The sequence below is a fragment of the Primulina huaijiensis genome, chromosome 8 (genome assembly GCF_012295235.1).
Source record: "Primulina huaijiensis isolate GDHJ02 chromosome 8, ASM1229523v2, whole genome shotgun sequence".
NCBI classification, from domain to species: Eukaryota; Viridiplantae; Streptophyta; class Magnoliopsida; order Lamiales; family Gesneriaceae; genus Primulina; species Primulina huaijiensis.
In genome coordinates this window covers 14,728,820-14,746,779 of record NC_133313.1, presented here as the reverse complement: position 1 = coordinate 14,746,779, position 17,960 = coordinate 14,728,820, and positions in this window count along the sequence as shown.

The window sequence follows — 17,960 nt, the reverse complement described above, 5'->3', positions numbered from 1 at the left end:
AAACTCATTTTTACCATAAATAATTAAAATCATATTCTAATTATTTATTTCACAAGAAAATTATTAATTTTTCAAAAATTAATTTTCAAAATAAAAATTGAACCAATTTTTCAAAAATATCAATTTTGCCCAAAATTTTGAAAAATCAGAAAAATACACTCAAGGCCCAAACAATTCTACCCCATCATCCAGCACGCTTCTCGAGACGATCCCGGGCAGCCGCCCTCGCTGCCCGCCCGCTGCCCGAACGTTTCGTACGAATTTTTTTTTTTTTTTTAAAATCTGGAAAATTAAATTTTTATAGTGCATCAATTTTCTGAAAAATTTTCTGGTGTGGTTAGAAATAAATTATTCAATATCAAANTAAAAACTCATTTTTACCATAAATAATTAAAATCATATTCTAATTATTTATTTCACAAGAAAATTATTAATTTTTCAAAAATTAATTTTCAAAATAAAAATTGAACCAATTTTTCAAAAATATCAATTTTGCCCAAAATTTTGAAAAATCAGAAAATTGCACTCTAGGCCCAAACAATTCTAGCCCATCATCCAGCACGCTTCTCGAGACGATCCCGGGCAGCCGCCCTCGCTGCCCGCCCGCTGCCCGAACGTTTCGTACGAATTTTTTTTTTTTTTTTAAAATCTGGAAAATTAAATTTTTATAGTGCATCAATTTTCTGAAAAATTTTCTGGTGTGGTTAGAAATAAATTATTCAATATCAAACCATACGATTTAGAAAAATCTTGCTCTGATACCACTGTTGGATCTCGGTTTTCTACACGCCCAAACGCAGCGAAAGTTTAAAATTTTTATTTTATTTTGACAATCAAAATATATTTGATTTGGGCGTTTGTATGGTTTTAAGAATAAACATTCATAGGGAGTAAGAAAATTTTTACCTTTGGTGAACAATTTTCACTTGGCTCCAACTACGCCGGTACAAGCGAACATAGCTCTTGTTGTAAATCCTTACGAACATTCTTTGATCTCCTAATCCGGTCCACGACTGGAATATTTGTTCTTCTTCTAAATTGTACTAGAAATTTAGAAGAATTTTTACGTAGAGATAGAACACGAAGAAAAATTCGACTCAATAATCTAAGCCAAATTTTTCTTGAATAAGAAAAATATTTCGAGAGCAGCACTTGGAAGAAGTTTTTTTGGGAATAGCCGAAAGACCTTTTATTGTTGATAAGAAAACCAAAAACCCACGATTGCATGCCATATCTTAAGGATAAGAAAATCCTTATTTTAATACTAATAATTCATTTACTTAATTAATTGAATTAATTAAGTCAATGAAATATTCTTATTGCATACCAAATCTTTTTCTTTTCCAAATCACCGAAACATTTTCGAAAACTTGTGGTCTCTTGGAGGCTAGGGTTTAGCTCATCTACTATATATTTTTAATCAAGTGATGACCTAATACACATAATTAACATTAATGAGCTTGATTAATTAATTGGACTAGTCCAACTAGTTTAATTAATTAATCAAAGTCCATTAAGAACTTTAATTATTTAATATGTTGGACTTGTACTCCTACAAGCCCATTAATTTTAATTTAATAAACTCAACTTTTGAGTTTAATAAATTAAATCTTCAAATTTTATAAATTCAACTATTTGAATTTATTCTCTCCAAATTTCATAAATTCAACTTCTTGAATTTACTATCTCATAAATTCAACTCCTTGAATTTATTTTCTCANCATTCTTTTCATCAACACCTTGATCAAGAATGTCAGAACTCATTTCTGATTGCACCCATCGGATCATGGTAAGAGCGTCTAGTAGCATCGCCCCATGATCCCCTAGGTATCACTGATAGTGCCTGCAAGAACCAGTCGATTATGATTAACGTACAGTACGGTCCCTTCATCTCATATATCCCGATCGAATTTGCAACCATTGGTTCATCGAGGGTTGCATATTAATTCGATAACTATGTGATACATATAATAGTGGCATCGCGTGTACTATTGGAGAACTTTTTCTCTAACGTACATCTCATACGCTGGCCAGAGATTCCATGCACTATTATTACATTAGATCACATAGGATATCCACACCCGTAGGTGAGCGGTGAATCCCCGACTACAATGCACTGGCTCCTATATGTGTCGCAACTATACCCAACCTCGCCACCTGATGACTCTCCTGGAGTCGGTAAACGAGTCAAAGCACAGCCCTAGCATATAGAGCCTCAGTGTTCTCCCGGGTCGTGAGGACTAATGGTGTACAATCATAACCACGGACTTATCCTCTCGATGAATGATAACCACTTGGAAAGTCCGAGGGAGGGTTGTTCGATATAATCATCATATGACTACCCATCTGCATGTTTGGACATCTCTATGTCCTTACCAAGAAACGCAGTACACAACATCACATATGCTAGTCTCGAGCTCAAGCGACCTTTATCCCTGTTTTAGGCGGCTGAATAGACTAGGAACAAATTTAGAATATGCAGTGTTTACAAATGAGTTTCAACATCGAATTACGATTCATTTGTATTAAAGCATAATCAAGGACTTTATCTATGCTGCTTGCATGGGTATACAGATAAAGTATAACGAAACCATTAAAAAGTAAATTATATTAAAATAAAGATTGTTTATTACACTTGAGTCAATAAATTCCCCAGCCAACCGTTGGCTTACAGGGCATCTACGCTAACACTCCCTAGTCCAGTGGTTCCCTATGCACAAAGAAAGTAACTCTATGTCACCTTTCATACTAGCACCTAGTCGCAAGACTCTTTAAGTTCTCAAGGTATCTCGGTTATCTACCGTACCTACTCATTTTGTCATATTGCAGTATTTGTCCAATACTAACCATGATGGATCATTTGTTACTTATTTATATTAATTTAATAAGTTATCGATCTACCATGATCTCCATATATTACCTTTCACTAGTCAAATTAGAAGACTTGCATTATTTTATAGCAGCTGCATTATTAATGCTGGATATTATAACTTCGTCTGTCGTTAGTCATTTGGGGATGCTTCTTCTTGGAATGTCCAGTCCTTCTTCGACCGCTCCTCAAGTCGTCTCCTACTCCAGAATCATCTCACTGCTACAACCTACCTTCAGAAATGCCTATTTAACTTATACAACATTGGTACTGTTGATAGATAAAATAGGATGTATTTGAGGTGCAAGAAACTATTAGAGTAGATGTTCTGTAAGCCAACTATTGGCTAGGGAATTTATTGACTCAATTGTAATAAACAATATTTATTTTAATATAATTCATTATTTCATGGTTTGTTATTTCTTTATCTGTATACCTATGTGATCAACATAGATAAAGACCTTGATTGTACTTTAATATAAATGAATCGTAATTCGATGTTGAAACTCATTTGTAAACACTGTGTAATCTAAATTCGCTCCTAGTCGATTCAGCCGCCTAAAACATGGATAAAGGTCGCTTGAGCTCGAGACTAGCATCTGTGATGTTGTGTACCGCGTTTCTTGGTAAGGGCATATAGATGTCCAAACATGCAGATGGGTAGTCATATAATGATTATACCGAACTACACGTCCTCGGACTTTCCAAGTGGTTATCATTCATAGAGAGGATAAGTCCGTGGTTGTGATTGTACACCATTGGTCTTTACGACCCGGGACAACATTAAGACTCTATATGCTAGGGCTGTGCTTTGACTCGTTTACCGACTCTAGGAGGGTCATTAGGTGGCGAGATTTGGTGCAGTTGCGACACATGTAGGAGCCAGTGCATTGTAGTCGGGAATTCACCGCTCACCTACGGGTGTGGATATCCTGTGTGATCTGATGAAATATTAGTGCATGGAATCTCTGGTCAGAGTATGAGATGTATATTAGAGAAGGAGTTATCCAATTGTACATGTGATGCCACTATTTATTCTCAAATATGTGTCACATAGTTATCGAATTATTATGCAACCCTCGATAAACCAATGATTGCATATTCGATCGGGATATATGAGATGAAGGGACCGTACTGTACTTTAATCATAATCGACTGATTCTTGCAGACACTATCAGTGATACTTAGGGAATCATGTGGTGATGATACTAGACGCTCTTACCGTGATTCGATGAGTTTAATCAGAAATATGATTTCTGACATTCTCATGATCAATTGTTGATACATAGAATGAGGCAAATTAAGGGTAAGCCCGAATAAAAGATTATGTCCTGAATCACAAAGAGTTGTGAACCCACGGCTAGTTATATCCCTGAATGATTAAGGGTCACACAAGCACTGGATCATTTGTTCCCGTTGAGAGAATAAATGCAAGAAGTTGAATTTATATTATAATATAGTAAATTCAAGGAGTTGAATTTATGATAATTAAATTTTGAGAAAATAAATTCAAGCAGTTGAATTTATGAAATAATAAATTTAAGAAATTGAATTTATGAATTTATAAAATTTGGAGAGTAAATTCAAGGAGTTGAATTTATAAAATTTGATAATTTAATTTATTAAATTCAAAAGTTGAGTTTATTAAATATTAAATTAAATATAGTGGGAAGTATGTTCCACCATTCTAACATACTAAATAATTAAAGTTGTTAATTGACTTTGATTAATTAATTAAACTAGTTAGATTATTAATGGACTTTGATTAATTAATTAAACTACTTGGATTACTCCAATTAATTAATCAAGCTCATTAATGTTAATTATGAAAAATAGGTCATGACTTGATTATTAAAGATAGTAAATAAGCCATAACTCTAGCTACCAAGCAAGCCTCCACTCTTATTTGTGATTTTCGAAAATCACAACCTTTTTCCTCTCAAAATTTTCGGCCACATCAAAAGATTTTTTGGTTTGAGCCACCTCTAGTTTTTTAATCTCCAACGTTGAAATTTCTTCCAAATATTCTAGTGCTATTTGAAAGAGGAATAAATCTTCTAGTCGTGGACCTGATTCAAAGATTAAAAAAAAGGAGTTCTCGATGAAAGTTCGTACAAAATACATCAAGAGTTATCTCCGCTAATCCCGGGATAGTTGCAGCCTTTTCAATCTTTCACCAAAGCTAAAAGTTTTAATCCTATGTATGTTTATTTTTAAAACCATATGAGTGCTCAAATATATCTTGAATGTCAAGATCTAAAAATTTTTAAAACTTCTGCTACGTTTGGGCATGAGAAAAACCGAGATCCAATAATGGTATAAGAGCCAGGTTCTCTATATCGTATGGTTTTAAATCACATTGAATGATTTATTTCTACCCACACAAGAAAATTTTTCAGAAAATTGTTACACCATAAAATTTTGATTTTAAAATAAAAAAAAATATTTTGGATCTGCCCGGAACTGTTCCCGACAGACCGTGCGTGCAGCGCCCTGTGCGCCGCGTCCACGCTGTGCGCACGCCGTGCGCGCAGCTTGCGGATCGTCTGCGCGCTGCGCGCAATGGTCCCCTGCTGCTGCCGGAAACGTTCGGGCAGCGGGTGGGCAGCCAACGTCTCGGGCACTGTGTTGATTATTGGGCTTGAATTGTTTGGGCCTAGGGTGCGATTTTTTAATTTTTCAAAATTTTGGACAAAATTGATATTTTATGAAAATAAGTTCAATTTATCTTTTGAAAAATTAAATTTTGGAAAATTAATACTTTTCTTTTAAAATAAATAATTAGAATATGATTTTAATTATTTATGGTAAAAATGAGTTTTACAAGAAATCAATTATTATTGAATTAATTAGAAATTAAATAAAAATGTTTATTTAATTTATTAAATTCTTTAATAATTGTGATGGTTAATAATAAAATTATTAGATACATGATTTATCAATTAATTAAATATTTTTAATTAAATTGATGTTAATATTTGATATTAAATGCATGAAGGATGATCAAGATCCTTGATCAATGTGTTAGGTGTATGTTAGGATATTTTAATGTTTTATTCATTTTGTTAATATTTGATATTATTAAAGTGGGCCTGGTTTATGGCCCGTTCCCATCCCATGAGATGTATCTTTTATGTGTCATGATTATTTAAATTTAATTATTAGAAATAGTGGGAGATCAAGACTGGAAGAAGGTGGGCCCGATGCACAAGATGAAGATATGTAAAATATTGGAAGCTTTTGTAATAAGTTGCATTTGCATCCCTGCATTCACCTAGGCTTTGGGCCTTGATCCACGTCTAGCTCACATAGATCTAATAGTTTTGACGATCGATCATTCTTATTTATTGTTGAATGTCATATTATGATATATATGTGATATATAGTAGTATGCATGTATGTATATTATTAAATAATATAGTTGCATGAATCCGACAAACATAAAAATTCGTGGCACGCGATTTTAAATTAAAATGATGAGAAAATTTTAAAATTAAAATCCCTCATTTTGAATAATATTCAAAATTTATATCAAATCGCAAAAGTAAAGATTAAAGGAATTTAATTTATTTTTGCCTTCCATCAACTATGGTTGTATGTTGAACGCTACTCGCGGACAGTGTCTGACTCATATTATTGGGGAGGCCTGGACGCCGGAAAGCTATGACTTTCACCGGACATATGATGTGAATTGAATGGAACTCCCATGACTTCGGCTCATATTATTAGAGGAACTCATGACGACCGTCTACTACAATTCAATATTGATGGGTCGGTTTGACACGTGAAAATAAACGGCGTCATATTATTGGGTCCTTATTAAACGTGAGGCGAAACACGCGGAGGTTGCATAGGGATGCAATTGGATTTTACCTTTTAGAAATATTGGCTGATAGTATTCGGGATTATAATTGGCTAATCGGACTCTACGTTCCCACTAAAGAAATACAATTTCTCTTTTTCATCAGACGATGGTGGAAATGTCAAAATAGTGGGAGAGAAATTTAAAAAATAAAAATCTATATTTTATATCTTAGAATTATTTTAAAATTATCAGTAACCATTATCTGTTTTCAATTTTCAGTATATTTACGATGACTGCTCGTAACCCGTTTTCAATCATTCTCGATCAAAACAAGTTGACTGGCCCTAACTATAATGACTGGTTTCGAAATTTAAAGATTGTTCTGAACTCGGAAAAGATTACGTATGTGCTTGATAAGAAGCCACCGAGGAGGCATCTTCGGACGTCAGTGAGACTGAACTAGCTAAGCTTGAGAAATGGTGGGACCATGATCTCCAGGCTAAAAGCTATATGTTGGCTTCTATGTCGAATGAACTGCAGAGGCGGTTTGAGGAGGCTGCGAATGCTGCTGACATTCACCTTCATCTGAAAGAGTTGTATGGAGTACAGACTCGCACAGAGAGAAATGCTACTGTGAAAGAACTCGTGACTACACGTCTGCGAGATGGGACTTCTGTCCATGAGCATGGTGTTAGGATGATTGGGCTCATTGAGAAATTGGTGGGGCTCGAAGTGGTTATTCCCGGTGAGCTCGCGACTGATATTCTCCTGCTGTCACTGCCCCATTGTTCGATGGATTTGTGGTTAATTTTAATATGAACAAGCTTGAGACTACCCTTGAAGAGTTGGACAATATATTTACTACTTGTGAGGCCAAAATAAAGAAGGAGAATCATGTTCTTCTAGTAGGTTATTCTTCTAGTACGAAAAATAGAGCCCCAAATAAAGGTAAGAAGCGTTCTGCCTCTCTAAAGAAGAACAAGCCCAACAAAAAACCATACAAGAAACCAACTCTGGGGCTCGCAAAGCCTGACAAGTCAGAACAAGTCTGTTTTCACTGCAACAAGCCTTGACATTGGAGGCGTAATTGCACGGAGTATCTTGCCCAGAAGCGTTCTGGCCATGGTATGTTTTACATTGAAGTTAATGTTTCTATTAATTCATCTTCTTGGGTATTGGATACCGGATGTGGTTCTCATCTATGCAATGATTTGGAGGTGATGGGAAGAAGCAAGATGCTTAGAGATGGTGAGACATTTCTAAGACTAGGAAATGGAGCAAGGGTTGCTGCCACTGCCATTGAAGACGTTATTTTAATTTTGGACAATGATTTTAAGTTATTTTTGAGAGACATTTTATATGTTCCTGAATTGGTTAAAAACATTATTTCTATTTCTATGCTTGATAGAGATGGTTATTATTGTGTTTTTGCTAAAAGTGTTTGCAATTTATACAAGAATGAATGTTTGATTGGAACCGGCGAATTAACAAACGATCTCTATAACTGAAAATTAAAAGATATTCTATTAAACAATATTCAAGCGCATACGAAAACAACAAACAAAAGAAAAGTAGAAGATCCAAATCCCGCACAAATATGACACGCTAGACTAGGTCATATTTCCCAAAGAAGGATGCACAAGCTAGTGGGAGAAGGCATGTTTGACTTGTCAGACATAAATTCTCTATCTACTTGTGAGTCCTGTCTTAAAGGAAAAATGACCAAGACTCCATTCAATGGAAACGTGGAACGTGCGCATGGTGTACTGGATTTGATCCACACAGACGTTTGTCGCCCGCTAAGTGTTCTCACAAAATTTGGGCAATCCTATTTCATTACCTTTATTGATGACTATTCGAGGTAAGAGTCTGTTTATTTGATGAAACACAAATCTGAAGCATTTGAAAAGTACAAAGAATTTAGATTTGAAGTAGAAAACCAGCTAGAAAGAAGTATTAAGACACTTCGATCTGATCGAAGTAGAGAATACTTGAGTGCTGAATTTTTGGGTTATCTAAAAGAGAATGAGATTCTCTCACAGTGGACTTCACCAGCAACACCACAATTGAATTGTGTTTCTGAACGTCGTAATCGAACCTTGATGGACATGGTTCGATCCATGATGAGATTCACTGAATTGCCTACATCGTTTTGGGTCTTTGCACTTGAAACTGCGGCAATGTTGTTGAATAATGTCCATACTAAAGCAGTGGATAAAACACCATATGAGATATGGATGGGAAAAACTCCCAAATATTCTTACTTGAGAATATGAGGATGTCCTGCTTACGTGAAGCAGACATTGAGAGACAGATTGGATAGTAGATCCACTTTGTGCTACTTTGTAGGATATCCAAAGAATTTTGCTGAATATTATTTCTATCACCCAAATGAAGCAAAAGTGTTTATTTTAAGAAATGCCACTTTTTTGGAAAAAAAGAATTTCTATTAAATAGAAAAGACAAGATGATAGAACTTGAAGAAATTTAAGATACTCCCTCAACTGTAGAAGTTGAACCTAATCCCCAACAAACAATAGTTGAAGTACAAGCTCCTAGAAGGTCTGATAGGGTTATTAAACCACCTGCAAGATATACGCTTCTTCATGAACAAAGCCATTATGAGACTTGTGTTGGATGTGATCCAATGAATTTTAAAGAAGCAATATCTGGTACTGATTCTACCAAATGGCTTGAAACCATGCAGTCTGAAATGGACTCTATGTATTCAAACCAAGACTGGACATTGGTAGTTCCACCTAAGGGAATCGTTCCCATAGAATGAAAATGGATCTACAAAAGAAAGCTTGGGGCGAATGGGAATGTATTGACCTTCAAAGCAAGACTGGTTGCAAAAAGTTATACTCAAAGGCAAGGAATTGACTATGAGGAAACTTTCATCAGTTGTTATGTTTAAGTCCATTAGAATAACACTAGCCATAGCAGCATGGTATGACTATGAGATATGACAAATAGATGTAAAGACTGCATTCCTCATTGGAGACATCAAAGAAGAAATTTAAATGTCTCAACCTGAGGGATACACATCAGTAGGAAGTGAGCATAAGGTATGCAAACTTCAGAGATCAATATATGGTCTCAAGCAGGCGTCAAGCAGTTGGAACCTCATATTTGATAGCACTATCAAGGAATTTGGTTTTGCTAAAAATCCTGAGGAACTATGTGTGTACAAGAAAGCTAGTGAGAGTGCAGTGACATTTCTGGTACTTTATGATGATGATATCCTGCTCATTGGGAATGATGTAGGATTACTGGAATCAACTAAAGTATGGTTAGCAAGTAAATTCTCCATGAAAGACATGGGTGAATCATCTTATGTATTGGGAATACAAGTCTATAGAGATAGATCAAAGAGGATGCTGGGGCTCACCCAAGCCACTTATGTCGATACCATTCTGAAGCGATTCTCTATGGAAGAGTCCAAGAGAGGAAATGTGTCATGGTGTTACTATATCTAAAGCTATGTGTCCCAAAATTAATGAAGAGATAGAGATGATGACACGTATTCCATATGCGTCAGCCATTGGTAGTATCATGTATGGTATGAAATCGACACGTTTCGATGTTGCTTACGCTCTGAGTGTTACACGCAGATATCAGGCGAACCTTGGTCCAATGCATTGGAAGGTCGTGAAAGATATTCTTAAGTACTTGAGAAGGATTAAGAACTTGTTCATGGTCTATGAAGGTGGAGAATTGAAATTGAAAGGCTACACTGATTCTAGCTTCCAATGTGGCGTAGATGATTCGAAATCAACCTCTGGTTTTGTATTCATGCTAAATGGTGCGGCTGTATCTTGCAAAAGTTTCAAGCAAGACACCGTTGCGGATTCCACCATTGAAGTTGAATACATTGCTGCATCTGCTGTGGCCAAAGAGACAGTTTGGATGAGGAATTTTGTCCAAGAGTTGGGCGTTATTCTTAATGGAGTTGATCGAGTCCAGGTGTACTGCAACAACACTGGTGCCGTTGCGCAAGCAAAGTAACCAAGGTCTCATAAGCGATCTAAACATGTACTGAGGAAATTCCACATCATCCGGGAGATTGTGGGAAGAGGAGATATATCAGTCGAAAAGGTCTCCTCTGCAGATAATGTTGCTGAACCACTTACAAAGCCCTTGCCAGGACCATTGTTTGAGAAGCATCACGAAGCAATGTGATTAAAGTATAAGTGTAGTTGGCTCTAGGACAAGTGGGAGATTGTTAGAGTAGATGTCATGTAAGCCAACTGTTGGCTAGTGAATTTATTGACTCGGTTGTAATAAACAATTTTTATTTTAATATAATTTATTATTTCATGGTTTGTTATTTCTTTATCTGTATACTCATTTGATCAACATACATAAAGACCTTGATTGTACTTTAATACAAATGAATCGTAATTCGATGTTGAAACTCATTTCTAAACATTGTATAATCTAAATTCGTTCCTAGTCGATTCAGCCGTCTAAAACATGGATAAAGGTCACTTGAGCTCGAGACTATCATCTGTGATGTTATGTACCGCGTTTCTTGGCAAAGGCATAGAGATGTCCAAATATTCATCGAGAGGATAAGTCCTTGGTTGTGATTGTACACCATTAATTATTACGACCCGAGACAACACTGAGGCTCTATATGCCAGGGTTGTGCTTTGACCAGTTTACCGACTACAGGAGGGTCATCAGGTGGCGAGATTAGGTGCAGTTGCGACACATGTAGGAGCCAGTGCATTGTAGTCGGGATTTCACCGCTCACCTACGGGTGTGGATATCTTATGTGATCTGATGAAAAAATATTGCATGGAATATCTGGCCAGAGTATGAGATGTACATTGGAAAAGATATTCTCCAATTGTACATGCGATGCCACTATTTATTCTCAAATATGTGTCACATAGTTATCGAATTATTATGCAATCCTCGATGAACCAATGGTTGCAGATTCGATCGGGATATATGAGATGAAGGGACCGTACTGTACGTTAATCATAACCGACTGATTCTTGCATGCATTATCAGTGATACCTAGGGAATCATGTGGCGACGCTACTAGACGCTCTTACCATGATTCGATGGGTTTAATCATAAATATGATTTCTTACATTCTCATGATCAATTGTTGATACATAGAATGAGACAAATTAAGGATAAGCCCTAATAAAAGATTATGTCTTGAATCACAAAGAGTTGTGAACCCACGGCTAGCTGTATCCCTGAACCATTGAAGGTCACACAAGCACTGAATCATTTGTTCCTGTTGTTCCTGTTGAGAGAATAAATTCAAGAAGTTGAATTTATATTATGATATAGTAAATTTAAGGAGTTGAATTTATGATAATTAAAATTTGAGAAAATAAATTCAAGGAGTTAACTTTATGAGATAGTAAATTCACGAAATTGAATTTATAAAATTTGGAGAGAATAAATTCAATGAGTTGAATTTATAAAATTTGAGAATTTAATTTATTAAACTCAAAAGTTGAGTTTATTAAATTAAATATAGTGGAGAGTATGTTTAATGAGCTTGTAGGAGTACAAGTCCAACATACTAAATAATTAAAGTTCTTAATAGACTTTGATTAATTAATTAGACTAGTTGGACTAGTCCAATTAATTAATCGAGTCCATTAATGTTAATTACGAAAAATAGGCCATGGCTTGATTATAAAAGTAGTAAATAAGCCATAACCCTAGCCACCAAGCAAGCCTCCACTTTGTGATTTTCGAAAATCACAAGTTTTTTCCTCTCAAAATTTTCGGCCACATCAAAAGATTTTTTGGTTTGAGCCGACTCTTGTTTTTTAATCTCCAATGTTGAAACTTATTCCAAATATTTAAGTGCTGTTTGGAAGAGGAACAAATCTTCTAGTCGTGGACCTGATTCGAAGATTAAAGGAAGGAGTTCTCAAAGAAAATTCGTAGGAAATACATCAAGAGCTATCTCCGCTAATGTTGAGATAGTTGGATCCTTGTGAATCTTTCACCAAAGATAAAAGTTTTAAATATCCTATGTATGTTTATTTTTAAAACCATATGAGTGCTCAAATATATCTTGAATGTCAAGATTTAAAATTTTTTAAAACTTCCGCTGCGTTTGGGTATGAAAAAAACCGATATCGAACTGAAACAATTGAATTCGGTCAGCTAGTTATAAGCTGAAATCCAGGGAGTTCAGAACCTCCCATCTCTATTTCGGAAGTTCCGAACAGCACGTTAGCTACATGTCAAGTTCTTACTGATCGATCCGCAATCTTGTCAGATGAGACTATGAGAGGTCTCAAGTTCCTATCCAAGTTCGAAACTCCGATAATTTGGTAACTTGTCATGCTCTGGTTTCTTATCTGGATATAGGGTCAGAAGTCCGTTGTGAGTTCAGAAGATCTGAACTATATACTCTTGCAGAAGTTCGATCCTTAAGTTCAGAAGGTCCAATCGCTTGAAAGCTCAGGACTTCCATCATTGATCCCAAATTCCTCTCCGAAGTCTCATTTATGCCTTACAGTTTTCTTTATATAGTTGCTTAATTACTCAGTTCTTAAAATGGCTTGAAACATGTTTTATTATGTGTTTACCGGTTACTCACGTGATTATCACTTAATCATGAACTTGGAATTTGAGTCATTAAACATTCTTAAAAATCCAATAAGGATTGGTGTTATGGTTGAAGGAGTTTTGATATTTGCAATAATCACCTCTTATTTGGTTAGAAAATTATGATCAGAAAGAAAATTTACAAATTTCTCTTTCACCAAATAATTGAATATTTCCCAAGTCTTTGACACATTGAATGTATATGACACCAAGATTAGAGGATTATTCTTTCTCGGTGATTCCTCACTCTTGCGTTTTAACATAGGGCACACGCAAGAACCAAAGTTCAACAATTCGGCCTAAGCGACACCCTCTACCACAGTCGTTTTTCTTTTATGATTTTCTTCGGGCAACAACTATATTCATATTCTGAAACTTTAGCAGGTATTTTATTAAAGTCATGAAATTCAATGCCTTGGAATTTCTTTTTGAGTTTAAAATCTACTCTCGTTGTACCATATTCAGATTTTGGGAGCACTCTACACTTATTTCTCATTTTTTTTAAAAAAATCTATTGAAAAAATTATCGGCAGATTCCCCTAGATTTTAAATCACTTTTGACAACTCTTATTCTTGAATCTGTCCTATAAAAATTGAGTATGGTATTGTAGCTTCATATCATGCTATGTCATGATGGAATTTCGGTGTAATGTAGCATACCAAGTGAATGCAATGCTAGTAAACGAATTAGAAAATAAGCTGAGCTTGGAATTAGAAAAATTATCAAAATTCGCTAATTGACCGCATTGTACAGTAAGTCTTGTGACGTGTTTCACATTAGATTGTCCATCATCTTCAGAGAACAAGGTGAAGTCTGGAATATGGTATCTTCGTAGATATGGATTATCACAATCATTGATATCAAGGTACGATTTATGAAACCCTGGGCCATATAATTCTTGCATCGCGTCCCAAATAATTTCAAAATGAAAGAATAGAATTTGCCTCAAAAAATGTGGTCCCTGAATTCATCATTGGTGGTCTTCGGTTCACTTTATCCTAGAACATTAATCTGGTTGCATACTCAGATTAGTGACCACATAAGTCTGGATCATTATAATTTTTCCATTATTCCTGCCATTCCCTTGATTTTTTATACAACCTTCCTTCCTTCATTCTTTTTTTTTTTTTTTTGGTATTGGGAGTATACTTCTCTTCATTAACAACCTGTATATTAAGAATTAACTCCAAGCAGCGATTTCGCAAGCCTGAAAGGTCTCCGATGAATGTCCTTGCTCTAGGTCATTTTTATTTTGGTTGAAACCTACATTACTCGGCAATACTAATTTTTTTTTTTTTCCAAACATGCATTCATCACTTCCCTCATTGATGTCATGATTAGTTTACCCAATTCTTCTAGTTTCTTATTGAAGATCAAGCCTAAAGTGACAATGGTATTTTTAGATGAGCATCTCATCCTTTTGTAAGATTTTCTTCCATCTGACTCACCATATCATGAATTGATTTTCGATCTCATGGATTTCCTCCCATTGTGGTTGAGTCTTTCATTCATCATTCTCCGTGTTTCCTTGTTTTTTTTGCTGTATGCAGCCTATTGAGCATGCCTAAACTGTTTACACAGTGTGTGTAGATCGCGCCAAACTTGAAATTTGACTATTTTTGCAAAAAAACTTGCCGATTGTTGATATAATTCCCTCATTAAGCGACAAGAACTAGGAAATTAACTCCGTGAAATGAAGAAACTTGGAAGAAAAATTAATCTAAAACCGGTTCGGTTCCGGTTCCAAGGTTTTAAAATTAATCTAAAACAGGTTCGGTTCCAGTTACATGGTAAAATTCTAACCGAAAGACCAATTCGGTAACATCGGACCGGTTCCGAGACCATGTTTTAATATGAAATTATGAATCCGTGGCTTAGGCACTGAATCGAGGATGACAGGCATCGAGACGCCTCTCCTCTTGATGCACCTATCCTCTTGATGCAAATACGCTTCTTGCAATTGATGATAAGATTACATATTGTCTTGAATTTTCTTTCCATCATTGTAAGACAATGAAGTTATCTCCTATTTCAAAATTCTTATTAAAAAATTTTTTTAGTTCATTTGATGAGATTGTGAACGTCGCTTTTCTTTTATATTTCTGGCATCATAAAGAGCATAGAAAGTTCATTCTAATTGATTTCTCGGCTGAACTTTCTTTCGACTCTGGCTCTTTCTCCAATTTTTGTTCACACGAATACAATTAAAATATTTTTTTAAAAGATTGCATCACTGAAGTACTCTGATCGTGAACACTATTCTCAAAAAAATTATCATAATATTCAAAAATTATTTCTAATGACCCTTGACTTTGACTTGGGTCTAGTAAAGTTGCTAGACAATGGACAAATGAGATTACCTTTCAATATTTATTAAATTTCTCTTTCATACTTAATATAAATTGTGATAAAATATTATCATTTATATATTCAAAAAATTTATAAAACATATTGAAAATAATTAAGAGAAATGAAAAAGGAAGTGGTATGATAATGATGTCAGAAATTTTTTCAGTTTCATCTTTAAATGTTTCTAATAAACAGTACATTTAGTAATAAGATCACAATCATTTTCTTTAAGTTGAAAATAAAACACAACAAAAGAATTATAAAACGGATTGAACTGTTGAAATTTAATATTTTAATATTGAATATTTGAATATTGAATGTTGAATATTTGAATGTTGAAAATTAGGTAAAATTAGGTGTTGAATATTGAAATTTGTGTGTGATGATGAAGGTAATGATGCAATTTATTTTTGGATTATTTGTAAAGATTTTCTATAAATAGATCTCTCATTTGTGAAGAAAATCACAATTGAGTTGAGAAAAAAATATTATAAAGTGTGTAGTGTGATAATTTTGAGAGTTTGAGATTTTTACTTTTTACCGTAAATTTTTATTTTTTCACAACACGTTATCAGCACGAAGTTCTAAAAGTCCTCCATATTTTTCCAAGCTTCAAAATAGAAGAAAAAGTACCACCATGTCAAACTTGGCAAAGCTCGAATTCATTGCTCTTGATATTACGGGAAAAAATTATATGCCATGGACTCTCGATGTAGAAATGCATCTTGAATCATTAGGTCTAAATGAGACCATAAAAGAAAATGGCATATGCACATCAAAAGAAAAGGCAAGAGCCATGATATTTTTGCGTCGACATCTCGACGAGAGATTAAAATGTGAATATCTGATTGAAAAAGATCCCATGGCTTTGTGGAAAGGATTAAAAGAAAGATTTGAACATATAAGGGAAGTTATACTTCCGACCGCCCGTGATGAATGAAATATGTTGAGATTCCAAGATTTTAAGAAAGTAAGTGATTACAATTCGGCGATATATCGAATAATCTCGCAATTAAAATTTTTTGGAAATGAGGTTACAGAATCAGAAATGCTTGAAAAAACATTTTCCACATTTCACGCATCAAATATAACTCTACAGCAACAATATAGAGTGCGTGGATTTGCGAGATATTCTGAACTTATCGCCTGTCTTCTTGTGACAGAAAAGAATAACGAGCTATTAATGAGAAATCATCAGTCCCGACCTACTGGGTCAACAGCATTTCCAGAAGTAAATGCTATAAGCAAAAATGAATTTAAACCTGGAAACCAAAATCAAAGTTACAGACAAGATTTTGGTCGAGGACAAAATCGAGGTCGTGGACGTGGACGTGGACGTGGAAGTAGTCGTTGTCGTGGACGCGGCCGTTGTTTCGAAAATAATCGAGATAGTTACTCATATAACTCATCTCAAAAGAGCGTCCCAAACCATCCACTGAAAAGGCATCATGAGAATACGAGTGTTAATGAAAATCACTCAAAAAGATTTGAAAGTTCTTGTTTCAGATGTGGTACTCCAGGACATTGGTCCCGTATTTGTCGAGCCCCTGAACACCTTTGTAAACTTTATAAAGAATCAATAAAGGGGAAAGAAAAGGAGACCAACTTTACTGAACACAGTGAANTGTTATATTGTATTGTATTTTATTGTCAATAATTTTATTTCATTGCATATTTTTTTGAAGTTCAAATATGGAAAATGCTACGAACCAAGCTGAAGTTTGCATACCTGATAGTGGTACAACGCACACTATCCTCCGAGATAAAAGATATTTCTTGGAACTAAAATCAACAAAAATAATAGTGAATACAATATCAGGTCCTGTAGGCTTGATTAAAGGATGTCGTAAAGCACAATTTTTGTTACCTAATGGTACAAAATTTTTAATCAATGATGCTTTGTATTCACCACAATCGAAAAGAACTTTGTTGAGTTTTAATGATATATATTCCAATTGGTATGATACTCAAACAATGAATGAAGGGAATGAGAAATATATGTGTCTTACCACATATAGATCAGGAAAGAAATATGTGATTGAAAAACTACCAATGCTCCCTACTGGATTGCATTATACACATATAAGTCCCATTGAATCAAACATGGTAGTTGATAATTCTTCAATATTAACCAATTGACATGATCGATTAGGACATCCTGATTCAACAATGATGCGAAAAATTATAGAAAATACACATTGTCATCCTCTGAAAGACCAGAAGATCTTTCAGAATAATAAGTTTCAATGTAAAGCATGTTCTCTTGGAAAACTTATTATAAGACCATCACCAGCCAAAATCCAAACTGAATCACCAATGTTTCTTGAACGTATTCAGGGTGA